The sequence below is a fragment of the Rhincodon typus genome, chromosome 2 (assembly GCF_021869965.1).
Source record: "Rhincodon typus isolate 14 chromosome 2, sRhiTyp1.1, whole genome shotgun sequence".
Lineage (NCBI taxonomy): Eukaryota > Metazoa > Chordata > Chondrichthyes > Orectolobiformes > Rhincodontidae > Rhincodon > Rhincodon typus.
In genome coordinates, this window is record NC_063333.1 from 129,128,289 (window position 1) to 129,143,790 (window position 15,502).

Genomic DNA, 15,502 nt, shown 5'->3' on the forward strand with positions numbered 1-15,502 from the left:
GTTATCTCAGGACACAGACAGCATTGGCTTTGGGACTGGGATATGGTCTCAGTCGTGAGTTAAAAACAGTATTAGTAAGATTATGCTTGTGATGTGTTTAACATAGAAAATAATGCAATGCACTGCACAAAACTGCAATCCAACAGAAAATGTAGAGCTGGAGAAGAAAATGTGAAGATCGTTGAACAGGTATTGATTAATAACAGAGGGCTTTAGACAGGCTTTTACAGAAAAACACACACCCTGCTCCAAGATTGATTTGAATTCCAGAATGACGATATTTTCAAATATTAACATTTTTGATTTTTTCTTGTACCTACAGCTTGTTGTTCACAAAGTAAGTAATTCCCTTCAGTTTTATAATAGCCAACTGATAATTCCTTTGAATTTTATCTCTTAGACATTTGAATAAGTTACATCTTTAAATATTTTGCTTCTCTGCATTGTTCCAGGAAGGGGAGAGTGCCCTGTGTACCCCACAGAGTTGGCATTTGCTCTGCACATGACTGAAGATGTTACACAAGCTATTTTTGAAAGGATGAAGAACATTGTAAAGAGTCTTCTCAAGGATATCGACATCGCTAAAAGCAACTGTCCCACAGGGGCTCATGTAGCAGTTCTCACCTATAATAATGCAGCAAAGACTTTCGTTCGATTTTCAGACTTTAGACAAAAACAGTTACTGCTGAAAGAAATAGAGGCACTGATATTTGAACGATCACAAAACAGACGGAATATTGGCGATGGTATGCAGTTTGTTGCCAGAAATACTTTTAAAAGAGTTCGTAATGGTGTCCTTGTGAAGAAAATAGCTGTCTTCATTACAAACGGTGGATCCCAAGACATCAAGGCCTTAGTTGAAGCTGACAATCAACTCATTGCTGCAGGCATTTCTCCCATCATCATCTCCTTCAAGGACATCCGAGACGTAGAACAGGTTTTCACGGTAAGGAAACAATGTCTTCTTTTATTGGATTCCACTGAAGTAATTATCCTAAGCAACCATACTAATGTACAACAAACATTTCCTTCATCTCTCAGCATTGGGTATTCGTCGATCTCATGCAGGAGAAGCCTGTCTCTCTTAAGTCCCTCGGAATTGAGGATGACTTGCTTCCACTCCGGTTTTCATCGAGCTCTGAGGTAGCTCGTATATATACCTGAGGTCGGGTGATTTCTGGAGGTTTGGTTAGTTGATTTGTTTGGAGGTTTCTGTGCTGTTTGCAATGCCACTTCTTTCCCTCTGCATGTTCTTAACTAAGTCTGTAATGGGTTAGGTACCTTCCTGGATGAATGTTTTCTATTTCGCTTGAGCACAAGCCATTGATTCCCATGAGATGGCAGGAATGTTTGATCTCTTCATGTATGCCTTTGAGGATATTTCTGGAACCTTTCTGCCAACTTCTAGAAACTTCCTGCTGTAACTGAGTAGAGCAGTTGCTTTTGGAGTCTGGTGTCACACGTTCGAGCAATATGCCCTGACCAGCGGAACTGGTTTCCAGTGGTTTGTATCTCAATGTTTGGCCAGTTGGCTTTAGAGAAGATGTTGCTGTTGGACTGCCTTTCATATCACTGGATTTGGAGATCTTACAGAGGCACCACTAGTATTACTTCTCCAGTACTTTGAGGTGCCATGATACTGGAACCAAACCCACTGCCTCATCTCTAGGGCTCCATAATGTATTTTTACAAATGGTGAGGGAAGTGCCAAGTGCTTTGATAGAGCATGGACCAATTGAGGCCCGGAAATGGTTGAATAACATCCACAGGTCTGGTTTACATGTGACTCCAGACCCACAGCAATGTGGCTGACTCTGAACTGCCCTCTGGGCAATTAAAGATGGGCAATAAATGCTGCCTAGCCAGCGATGCCCTCATCCCATTAATGATTTTAAAAAAACCTTAAGGGTCACTTCACTTTGCTACTTGGAATTCTCACCAAGTGAAACGTAACTGAATGGTGTTCAGACACTGAGGTTCCCTGTTTTACAAGTCCCTGATGTCCATTGGGCCCACGTCAAGACATTCCTTCCCAGCACACAAACCTGTGCCCCATTTCTCCAATTCCTCCTTACCCTGTCCAGTCCCAACTCCCTTTCTCAAGTCTACCAAGATGACCCATTGAGGATCTGGAGTTAGCTTTGTCTAAGTTCCATCAGCATTTCCCCTCTAGGATTGTCACAGTGCCAAAAGGACCCACCTTCTAGTGGCATGAAGGAAGTTGCTGACCATTTGGTAGAACCGTTTCTGGCAGAGGCAGGGGTTTCTTACAAATGGGGGAAGGAGGGATAAGAGGGAATTGTACTGGTACCACCACCCACCTTTCTCTTCCAGTACTGACACCAGTGGAAGTGTGTATGTAGATAATGTAGGGGTACCATTCATCGCTACACTCCCTGGGTGCTAATCTCAAAGCACCGACTTTTCACCAGTTATAGTACCTGCCTGGTCCAGTTCCACAGAAATCAATGTAACGTACAATTGCACTTGTTTTACAACATTGCATTTCACCAAATTATGATCTGATTGAGGTCACAACCACCAGGCATTTCCACAGTATGGTCAGTGAACTGTGAATTTTTCATTTCTTGATTCTGTGAATTATATAGCCCATTGAATTTTATTTAGTTTTCCAATATAAAAAGTAAATAGCAGCAAGTATTACTTTTAAAACAATATCGAATGTTAATTTATTGCATAGCTATTGCTTAAAGTTCTCAGTAAAAATGTGATTCAGTTATTAGATATTAAACAGATATATAAACTGGATAAAAGGTACTGAAAAAGATGGAAGTCCATACAGTGTGGACCTGCTGTGTTCTTCCAGCTCCACACTGTGTTGACTCTGACTCCAGCATCTGCAGTTCTTGCTATGTCCAAGATGGAAGTCTATTAGTATTGCAGACTTGTTACTTACATGAAGATTTCTATTTTGACAAGAAGGTATTGTAAACTTGAAATCAGAATTCAGCAGTTGTGATGGCTTCAGTAGTTGAAATAGTTGGAAGTCGCTTGCATAAACTCAGTTAGCAGAGCTGACTTTGAGAGAGAGAGGAAGATTATTTGCTCCTCATTGGTTCTGCGGTTACGGCACTTGAAAACTGGCTGTAGTCTTTTAGCAGAATTGTGCTTAACTCCTGAAACTAACCTTTCTCTTCAGTCAAGAACTGTCTTTAGGGTGTTGCTTCAAATGTTTCTGGGGGAGTTCTGGTTTCTAAAACAGAGTTTCACGGCTTTATCCAACTTAAATTAGCTTCTGTTAACTTCTGATGAATCATTATCCCACAAGGCAAAGTCAAATATGCTGGAATTCCCTGTCAGAGTTTCTTCCAGGATCCCTCAGCCTCGCCTCGCATACATTTTCATAGAATCTGCGGGAACAGGCCATTCGGCCCATCGAGTCCACACCAACGCTCTGAAAAGCATATCCACCCACACCCACGCCCCCTACCCAGCCTTTCACATGGCCAATCCACCTAACCTGCACATCTTTGACCCTGGGGGGTAACCCACACAGACACAAGAGGAATGTGCAAACCCCATGCAGTCACCCAAGATTGGAATTGAACCCAAGTCCCTGGCACTGTGAGGCAGCAGTGCTCGCCACTGTGCCACCCCATGCTCAAGCCTGTCTTGTAATCCAATCATACAGAGAGGAACAATCCATTTGATGCATAGAAGTGTATGCAATCTGTAGATACTTTTCCATTGATTATTGCCATAATGCATGTTATAAATATTAAAAACATCTCTTTCTGAACATTTCAGCTGATCAAGATCTTGGGGGGTTTCTCTATGTCATTAGTGATGTCCTGCAGAAGGCATTCCCTATATTTTACAGCTGTACTTCCAGCAGATTCAACTGTATTTCTCCTGTTGGGATTATAGCAATAAAAGCCCTCATTTCGCTTCTGGGTGGGAATCAGTCTGACTGAGCATGTAGCTTGCTTGAAACAACCCATCCCCAGTGGCAACACTAATGTGAGTCCAAGAAAGCCCAAGCCTCAGTTTTACTTCCCTGGTCAGTTTCCTGCCTGAGAAAGACGGGAAAACAAAGTTAGATGATATTCAGGCTACCAGTTGAGATCTTCTGACCTCTGAAATTTGGTGCTAAAAAATTACTTGTCTAGTTAGATCACTTCTGGCTCCACTTCCCCCTTCCTACTCTGTATTCCTAATGGCAGTCACACTGTTACTGAACTTCATTGTTACATTTATAAATTTTTTTTAATAGTTTTGAATGTTTGATATTTTTTCTCATTTTTTTTGTACAAGGATGCAGTGTTTGTATTGCCAAGGCAGATGGCAAGATCTGAAGAACAGTTACAGCGCATCCACTTATGCATGTTGTGCTTTGGTAAGTTTCAGATTTACCGTATTTTTAATCGAGTAAAATTCTTACATCCACATGCACTTCTGATATACTTTTCTCACTAAAACTTCCCATGCGCACTGATTAGAAAATCTCTGGCAGATAAATGATTTAGGCATGCATTGTGCCAATGATAAAAGATATTGAAGGCCAAGAGGATGGTGCCAATCACTGAGGCATCATACACTAGTGAGAAAATAAAGGGCTTCACATTTAAAACTGAGGGTCAGAATTTTGCTCACTCAGAGGGTCAGTAGTCTTTGTAATGCTCTTCTGCAGGAATGGAGGCTGGGTCGTTAAATATATGCAACGGTGGATTAATTAAGTATGGATTATGGGGGGCAGGCAAGAAAGTGTTAAGGCCACAAACTGAGCAGCCATGTTCTGACTCAGTGATGAAGCAGACTCAAAAGGCTGAATAGCCTACTCCTCTGCTCTTGTTTCTTCTTATGGTGTTATGACGTTCTGTGGAAAGATCGCAAACCTGAAGTGTTAGCCTATTTCTGCCTCTCCACAGATGCTGCCAGACTTGCTGGGTACTTCCTGCAGTTACTGTTTTCATTGAAGCAGTTAGATTCTAGTTGTAATCACTGAATCTGCGCACTATTCAAAGATGATGCAGGAATGCAGTGATAACGAACGGCCTCACATCTGTGTTATAAACTCTTCTTAAACTGCCTTCTCTCTGCCCTCACCTCCAACAAACGTGAGGAGCTCGCCAGCACTTTTGTAACAAAAACAAGCCCCTGTTTTGCCTTCTTCCCTTCCGCTAGGCCACTGGGCCAGACGTCCCCACATATCTCTGCTCTTACCCTGAATTTGTATCTTTCTCCAGACTCTATGCTACCTGTTACCTTGCTCTCAATAAACAAATCATGGCAAGAGATTTGACTCCTGCTCTGAAAGACCTGTTCAGACCAAACTATTGGCTACCACGCACCTCCAATTTCCCTTTCCATTTCAAAGTCCTTCACAGTGTTATCACCTTCCAAAGTTGTGTCTATTTTTTTTTCCCTATAATTCTATGTTTGACTGTCTCTGGTCAGGCTGTAGGACAATACCTAAATGACTCTTCTCAAACACACAAATTATGATTTTTGTGACTGTGACTGATGACAAACTATTCACCATCATCTATCTCAACCTATCAGTAGCCTTTGACACTGTTGGTCACAACAACCATCTCCAAAGGCTGTCCCACTGAATGGTTAATCTGGTTCCGTTCTTAACTATTAATCATAGCTAAAGCACAATTTGCAATGGCTTTTCTTTCCACTTCAGGACCATTATCTCAGCAGTCCCCAAGAACCTATCTTTAACCCCCTTCTATTTCTCATCTATATGCTACTCCTCACGATATCAGTGAAACGTACCCAGATCCACATGAACACTGACTCAGCTTTATCTCACCAGCACCTGTCTTTACTTCCAAAATGAATTCTTCCATTATCTCTGATTTGCTACATATTGTATTCAACATCCAGTATTAGATGGGCAAACATTTCCTGTAGTTAATTGTTGGGAAGATTGAAGCCATAGTTTCCTGTTACAAACCCCACTCTCTCCCAAAATTCTGACAGCTGTATGGAACTAATTCAGACTGTTTGCAAAATTGCTGCTGTGTTTGACCCTGACCTGAACTTAAAAACTACCTATCTATTGCACTACCAAATTTTGAAATTCTACTTAACAATATTGTCCAACTCTGTTCATCTGCTGCTGAAATCCTATAGACTTGAACAATCCAATATTCTCCTTAAGATAACAAGGTGTAGAGCTGGATGAACACAGCAGGCCAAGCAGCATCAGAAGAGCAGAAAAGCTGGCACTTCGGGACTGGACCCTTCTTCAGAAATATTCTCCTTGCTGGCCTCCCATCTTCCACCCTACATCAATTTGTATTCAACCAAAATTCTACTGCCCACATCCTAACACGTTTCATATTTCATTCCTCATCATTCCTATACTTGCTAGTTTACAGTGGCTCGCAGTCTGGCAATCCCTCAGTTTTAAAATCTTTGTCTTTGTTTTGAAATCTCTATAAGAGTAACCCATTCACATTCGTGTAACCTCTTACAGTCCTAGAAGTTTTCAGAATCATTGTGCTCTTTGAACTCTGGTCTGATTCACATCCCTAATTTTATTACTTCTGGCAGCCACGCTTTTAGCTGGCTAAGAGCTATGTTTTCCTCTCTAAACCTCTCAACCATTCCCTCTTTTAAGATTGTGTTTAATAGCTACCTCTTTGACAAACGTCTTGGTCATCTTCCTTTATGACTGTGTTACATTTGATGCACAATATGGATGCATATGATAGTTGTGCACATTCACAACAGAAGTTGTTTGTATAAACTTAACCATGCTATGTACAATTTTACCACTAGAGATGTTAAACCACTGAGATGAAATTACAAGTTTAAACAGTTGTTTACATTATAAATATGATATTGTAATTTGTAATGGAAGTAGCTCCAATGAAGATCGGAACACGTAGGTTCAGAGAGGGAACTAAACTGTGTTAACTTACTTGGGCAAAATCACCCCCTGCCCTTTCATCTCAAATGAACTTGAAAACTACCATTGGTCTTTACCAGCCATGGGCAACATAATGGGAGAACAGTGAGTATGAATTATATATGGTGGCAGATGTAAAATTATCTTATTCAAAATGTTTAACACTTTCAAATTTTGGTTCTATTTGTATGGAATCTTACAGTAATTACACATGCAAAATGTTGTTCAGCAAAAAGTAAGCTCAGGACTTTTATACTCTTCCACAGATATGTGTGAGCCATCTACTGGATGTCCAAAACCCAGAACCCCCTTTATTTATCCAGAGAACTTGGAAGTAACATTCATTGTTCATGACCTACAACAAATGGAATCTGGAAACTCTGAAAAAGTTCAGCATTTCGTAAACTCAATTATTAATGAGTTTTTAAATTCCACGGACCCAAAAGCCCCTGATCTTCACCCCGGTCTGGCTGTGGTACAATACGCACCAAATCACTCCCTACGTTACAGGAAAGGCCCATTTAATGAAGAGTTTGGATTTTTGGATTACATTGCAAAAACACTAAAGAAGAGACACACCCACGACTCATTCGATCAGGTGAACTCCAGTAGCATTGGCAGTGTTATTGACTGGAGCTTGAAAAACCTCTTCTCAAACCAGCAAAAGTACAAGGTTATCTTTACAATATTTTCAGAGGAAACAAACATCGATGAGAAAAAATTGCTGGAAATATCTCAAGAAGCCAAATGTAAAGGCTTTGCAGTAATTGCCCTGGCCCTCGGGAAGATAACTAATATTACACTCCTGGAGAAATTTGTCAGTTTTCCTTCTGATCAACATCTCATTCATCTGGATAGAGCCCAGAAGGATGAAATGGAATATGCACTAAAATATACAGTGGCTTTTCTGAAAAATCTTGCAGGTAAGTGCAAGTAACCTTAGAAAAATTTGGAAATGCAGCACGGCCAGCCAATGTGTTATGTTTACTATTCATAAAACTACAGTGCAAATACAATCCAGTCATGTCTTTTTCTAATTTAAATCAATAAGAATGAATCTTTTAAGTGATTTTATAACCAATGTTCATGAATACTATGAGAATAGAGCAGAGACATCTGTTCATTATCAACTTAGTCGCTGAAAATAACAAGAGCAGAAGTGTTGCTCAGTAAATGACAAATTTAGGGATAAATTTTCCTTTGCCAGTTTCAGCACCAAGGCAGCAGTGATGATAGGACGTTTTATATTAACATGTACTTTGCAAACTGGGAAAGATGTAAGCCTTTAACTGCAAGGATCTCCAAATTATTATCACCAAATCTTTTGCAGTTTAAGCAAAGGAAACCTAAAATCTCAGTGACAAATAATTAGCAGCAACATTTGACTCAAATATATTTAGAAAAAGCTTATTTTCTTTACGGTGAATGAAACATCAATTGTTCAATTTGTTTGAAACAAAGGAAGGAAATCATCTTGTTTATTCCGCAACCTCAGCATTTTGTAGCCTATAAAATGTTTTTGAAATGCATCCCACTATCATGTTGTGAGAAATAAGACAACATCAGAACCTAAGAAATAGGAGCAGGAGCAAGCCCCTGCTCCATCATTCTCTAGGATCTTGGCCGGTCTTTCCGTTGACTCAGCTCCACTTACCCGCTCGCTCATTGGAACCCTTAATTCCTTTATTGTTCAAACATCTACCTATCTTTGCCTTAAAAACATTCAACAAGGTAGCCTCAACTGCTTCAGTACAAAAACTTTCACAAACTGCAACAATATAAATGTCAAGATACTTCAGTGATGTTAGTTGAAGGATAAATATTCACTAGGTCACTGGGAGATCCCCTACAATTATCTTCTACATAGTGCCTTGAGATCTTTTCTATCTGGCTACTGTTTAAAATCCCACCTGGAAGACAGACCCTTCATCAATGTAGCAGTCTCAATATCAATCTAGTATTTATGTTGAAGCCTCTCAAGTGGGACTTGTAACCATGACCTTGTGACCCAGAGACCCATGTTCAATGAGGCGGGTCACCTCTATCTTCTCAAGGGCAACTAGAGACAGGCGATAATGATGCCCATGTCCATTGAGTGAAGAAAAAGAAAAACTCTTGTTACTGAGTGTGGTGCCAGTCGTCACTGGTGCTCAACATACGTGACTGCATGAATTATCCAATACTGCTTAGATCACAAAATCTGTCAACTGTGTAAGCAACCCCGCCAGATGGATAACACATGCCCTCTCCTGATGTGTTTGTAGCTGGGGTAGGGGGCATGTCTATCAAGTTTATTATACGGCCCACCATCTTTCCGCCCACCATTTTGAGCTCATGAATATGAAACGAAGGGTGGGCATATGCCAAGATAAACAATAAAATCCAAAAGAACTGCGGATGCTGGAAACCAGAAACATAAATTGCTGGAAAATATCAGCAGGTTTGGCAGCATCTGTGGAGAGAAATCAGAGTTAATGTTTTGGGTCCAGTGACCCTTCCTCAGAACTGATGGAAGCCAGGAAAAACTTGGTTATACACAGAAGATAGAGTCGGGGTGGGGGGGTGGCGGTTGGGGGAAGGTGGGGGAGGAGTAAATGATAGGTCCCACTGCCTCTACTCATACTGAAGATGTTGGTCAATCTTGGGAACTATGAGCTCCTTTGCAAGAACTGATGGGATGTGGGGGAGAAATTTGAATGATAAAGGTGGGAAAAATGGCTCAACAAACTTTTCCGTACTGCCCAGGGGAGGGGAATTGGTAACAAGGTGCAAAACAAACCTTACCCACAGCTCTCCCAACTACTCCAAAAGGCCCAAGGTCAGAGAAGAACAGTTGGACAGACAAAGGAGTGGATAACAGTCAGTCTAGATGATTGAATAGCTACTAAGGGGCACTGTTAATGGCTGACAATGGGTTGTAGGTAATAGCAGACTATGTGATAACGGGGCTGGAGTCACTGTCTCCATGTCCTTACTCCCACCCCCACACACCAAGCCTTTTTATCACATGGTCTGCTAGTACACACAGCCCATTGTTAGCCATTTACAGGCCCCATTAATAGCCATCCGTTCTCCTAGGCTAATCATGATCCACTCCTTTGTCAGTCCAACTGTTCTTCTCTGTCTTTGGCCTCTATCTCTACCTATCGTTTACTCCTTCCCCATCTCCCCACCCTCTCTTCTGTATAAAACGAACGTTTTCCAGCTCCCATCAGTTCTGAGGAAAGATCACTGGACCTGAAACGTTAACTCTGATTTCTCTCCACAGATGCTGCCAGGCCTGCTGAGCTTTTCCAGCAATTTATGTTTTTGTGCCAAAATCGACAGCCCATCCACCATATGTATATGAATGATAAAGGGTCGTTTGAACTAGTTAGAAGCTCAATTAACTCCAATATCACCCTGCTCACACCACAAAATTGATTGTGTTAGACTTTCTGTTTTTATTTAGTTTGTAAAATGGCAGGAAGAAAGTGGGGACCATTTCTGGATCGTGCCTTTTGGAGTAGTTGGGAGAGCTGTGGGTAAGATTTGTTTTGCACCTTGTTACCAACTCCCCTCCCCTGGGGAGTACGGAAAGGTTTGTTGAGCCATTTTTCCCACCTTTATCATTCAAATTTCTCCCCCACATCCCATCAGTTCTTGCAAAGGAGCTCATAGTTCCCAAGATTGACCAACATCTTCAGTATGAGTAGAGGCAGTGGGACCTGCATTTGGTCTGCTTTTGCCAACTTCCATCCTCATTCCAACAGAGGATTCACAACTGTCAGTAAAGAAATTTATCCTCATGTCAGTCCTTATGACTTATCCCCAATTTTGAGACTGAACCCTTATTTTAGATCTACCAGCATCTTCCCTATCAAGTGCCTTGACAATTAATCTTCAAATGAGACAACTTCTCAATCATGTAAACTCTAGGCAATATAGGCATAGTCTACTCAGTCTGTCCATATAGAACAACTCATGATGGCAGGACTCCATCTGATTGCACTCTATCCAAGGCTGGTATAATTTGCTTAGTTAAGGAAGCTTTTGTGGGTGGCACAGTGACTCAGTGGTTAGCAGTGCTGCTTCACAGCGCCAGGGACCCGGGTTCAATTCCATCCTCGAGTGACTGTCTTTGTGAAGTTTGCACATTGTCCCTGTGTCTGTGTGGGTTTTCTCCGGATGCTCCAGTTTCCTCCCACAGTCCAAAGATGTGCAGGTTAGGGTGGATTGGCCATGCTAAATTGCCCATAGTGTCCAGGGGTGTGCAGGCTAGGATGATTAATCATGGGAAGCACAGGGTTACAGGAGTGGGGTGGATCTGGGTGGGATGCTGTCTGGAGGGTTGGTATGGACTGAATGGGCCAAATGGCCTGATTCCATGCTGTAGGGATTCTATAACAAACTAAACACCAGTAAGAATCTATCGATGAATAATGATATAACCGAGCTATATAGGGTTAGGAAAGAGGTGAACATTAAACACATAGACAGCAGAAGGGTTTCTAATAAAAGAGATTAGGAGAGAAGTCAAAAGCATTAGGAAGGTAAAATGGAACAATGAAATCAAGGGACATAAAATAGTAAAATATTTTACAAGGACATCAATAGAAAAGATATACTGCATTGGAATAGGACTATTAAAGAATAAGCAGAATAATATAAAACAAAAACAGAAATTGCTGGAGAAACTCATCACGTCTGCCAGCATCTGTGGAGAGAAAGCAGAGTTGACACTTCTGAAGAAGGATCAATTGACTGGAAATGTCAACTCTGCTTTTCTCCACAGATGCTGTCAGACCCTTCGAGTTTCTCCAGCAATTTCTGTCTTTGTTTCAGATTTCCAGCACCCACAGTTCTTTGTTTTATTATGGGCAGGGTAATATTTAGATTTAAATTTTATTGTCACGTGTGCTGGGGTACAGGAGAACAGTGCAAGGTCTACAAAGATGCCATTCCCCAGTGCCATATTAGCATACAAAAGACAGGATTAAAAACAGAAGCAGAAATAAAAGAAACAGCCAAAAGAAAAGGAAACATCCAGATCACTCTCCCATCTCCGCCTTGAGTCCTTGCCACCAGAAAAACAAAGCCACAAGGTCCATCCCTCAGTCTGCAAACACTCAGGTGATCCAAGTCCACGCATGCCAACATAGCCTGAATGCCACCACCTCCACTGTCAGGTACCCAGGTCACAAGTCACTAGAAAGAGCTGGCAGAAAGAACTACCAGGGAAGTAGAACAGATCAACATTGCATTATGGAATGAGCAAGAGATCGATGCAATAAAAGAGTAAAAAGAAGATGTATTGATTAAATTCAAAGATAGATTGATGTATTGTATCCATGTATTTTAAAAGCATCTAGGGAGAGGATAGCAGAGGCATTACTACTTATAGTCAAGAAGTCATTAGGTAAACAATCTAGTGTCAGAGAACTAAAAAGTGTAGGACCACACTTAAGAGAGAAATCAGAAGAGCAAAAAGAGGGTATGCGATGGATCTGGCAGATAAGGTTAAGGATAATCCCAAGAGGTTTTGTAGCTATATTAAGAGTAAGAGGGTGGCAAGGAAGAGAATAGGTCCCCTTAATGATCAGCATGGACATCTGTGTATGTAACCACAGGAGATGGGGGAGATTTTTAATGAATATTTCTCCTTTGCTGAAGAGAGTATCATGGATGGTAAGGAACTAAGTAAAACAAGTGGAGATATTTTGGACCGTATACACATTATCAGAGAGGAGGTGTTTGCAGCCATAAAGCGTATTCAGGTGGATAAATCCCCTGGGTCTGATCAAGTCCATCCACAGATGTTGCGGGAGATGAGGAAAGAAATTGTAGAGGCTCTTGCAGAGATTTTTGCTTTAACTTTAGCCACTGGTGAAGTTCCAGAAGACTGGAGGGTGGCTAATGTTGTTCCATTGTTTAAAAAAGGTAGCAAAGACAAGCCAGGGAACTACAGGCCAGTGAGCCTGACATCAGTGTTAGGCAAGTTATTGGACAGGATCCTGAGGGACAGGATCAACCAATGTTTGGATCGTCAAAGTCTGACTAGGGATAGTCAGCATGGACTTGTGCGCGGGAAGTCATGTCTGACAAATATTTTAGAGATTTTCAAAGAGGTAACCAAGAGGATGGATGAGGGTAGGGCAGTGGATGTAGTCTATATGGACTTTAGTAAGGCCTGTGACAAGGTCCCACACGGCAGGCTAGTCATGAAAGGTTAAGCCTGATGGGATCCAGGGAGGGATAGCTAATTGGATTCAAAATTAGCTCAATGGTAGGAAGCAGAGGGTGATGGTTGAAGGCTGTCTCTCAGACTGGAGGCCTGTGACTAGTGGTGTGCTACAGGGGTCTGTGTTGGGACCTTTGTTATTTGTTATTTACATAAATGATCTGGATGTGAATGTACAAGGCATGATTAGTAAGTTTGCAGATGATATAAAATTAGGAGGTATCATTGCTAGCGAGGAAGGTTATCAAAAATTACGGAGGGATCTTGACCAGATGGGAAAGTGGGCTGAGGATTGGCAAATGCAATTCAATATAGATGATTGTGAGGTGTTGCACTTTGGAAAGTCAAACCAAGGTAGGACTTATACAGTGAATGGTAAGGTCCTGAGGAGTGTTGTGGAACAGAGGGACCGAGGAGTACAAGTACATAATTTGCTGAAAGCTGTGTCACAGGTAGACAGGGCAGTGAAGAAGGATTTATCATGCTGGCCTTCATCGGTCAAGGCATTGAGTATTGGAGATGGGACGTTATGTTACAGTTGTATAAGTCGTTGGTGAAGCCGCACTTGGAATATTGTGTACTGTTTTGATCACCCTGTTACAGGAAAGACATAGTTAAACTGGAAATTGCGCAAAGAAGATTTATGAGAATATTGCCAGGACTAGGAGGCCTGGGTTATAGGGAGAGTTTGGCCAGGATAGGACTTTATTCCATGGAACATAGGCGAATGAGGGGTGACCTTATTGAAGTGTATAAAATCATGAGGGGCATTGATAGGATGAATGCATATAGTCTTTTTCCCAGGGATGGGGAATTGAAAATAGAGGGCATAGGTTTAAGGTGAGAAGGGACAGATTTCAGAAGGACTTGAGGGACAACTTCTTCACATAGAGGGTTGTGTGTAAATGGAATGGGCTGCCGGAGAACGTGGTTGAGTCAGGTACAATAGCAACATTTAAAAACATTTGGATAGGTACATGGATGGGAAGTGTTTCGAGGGATATATCCCAAATGCGGGCAAATGGAACTAGCTGAGTGGGCAGCATGGTCGGCATGGACCAGTTTGGGCTGAAGGGCCTATTTCCATGCTGTATTATTCTATGACTCTGACTCTATTACTGGTGGATAGCTAATATAATTCCCAGCTTGAAGAAGGGATAGAACATGGTTTAGGAAATTATGATTCAATCAGCTTAACATCAGGAGAAGAAACATAATGGAGAGAATCAAAGAATATCTAACAATAAGAAATACATTCATGAATAGTCAGCATGAATTTTGAAGAGGAACTTTTTGAGGAGGTAACAGAGTGTGGAGTAATTTGCCTGGATTTTCCTTCGATAAGGTGCCTTGTAATAGACTAATGAATTAGTTTGGAGAATGTTAATTCAGGGGACAAGTGGCAGAATGGAATGCTGACTGGTTTCAGGACAGAAGACAGCCAGTGGCCCGAAATGGTAGAAAAGTGGCAGAAGATGACAAGTCCCTTAAGGACTTGTGACCTGTGACCACTGTTGTTCACCATTTCACCATTTACTTTAATGATTCAGACTTTGGAATCTAAAGCACAGTTTCTGAACTTGCTGATCACATCAAATTTGAAGTTTTGGGAGGATAGTTAATACTGAGGAGGACTGCAACAAAAATTTACACAAAGTGCAAATCATTGGCAATTGACATTCAACACTGGGTGAATGTGAGATAGTATATTTTCGTAGGAATAGGAAGGTCAATAATTAACTGGAAGGTGCAAAATTAGGTGGGAAGGAGGAACAACAGAATCTCAGATTATAGATGTATCAATCACTAAAGACTCTATCACAGGTTAGCAAAACCATACACAAAGTAAACTACCAAAAGGAAAAGCACTGTCTATTATTTCTGGAAGTACAGAATTGAAAAGTAAGGAGCTTATGCTAAACCTTGGTTAGACCATATTTAGAATACTACTCCATACAATTCTAGCCACTAAACAATAAAAATATAAGAAAGCACAGAAGAGGGTAAAAAGAACATTTACAAGGATAATACCAGAATTGACTAGGTATGTTTGTCAGGTAAGAATTGAAAAATTGGTCTCTTTGCTCTTCAAAAAGAAGACTGAGATGTGATCTAATAAAGGTAATTAAAATTACAAAAGTTTCGATAGCATGGATATTGAGAAAATATTCTTCTGTTTTGGGGATAGGTATAACTGGAGGCCACCAATATTAAATACTCACCAAGACTTCAGTATAAATTCAAGAAATGTCTTCATCCAAAGACTCATAAGAATGCAGAATTTGATCCCATGGGAAGTGGTGGGAGCAAATGGTTTAAATGCATTAAAGAGGAAACTAGCAAAACACATAACAGAGAATAAATGGTTCCAATGCTACATTTAGGTGAGGAAAAAT

The 15,502-nt window shown here is 41.0% G+C and overlaps 1 pseudogene; it reads left to right on the forward strand.

Annotated features, from left to right (window-relative positions):
- The window catches only part of LOC109910932, a 496,846-nt pseudogene that overhangs the window by 472,352 nt on the left and 8,992 nt on the right, over window positions 1-15,502 (forward strand).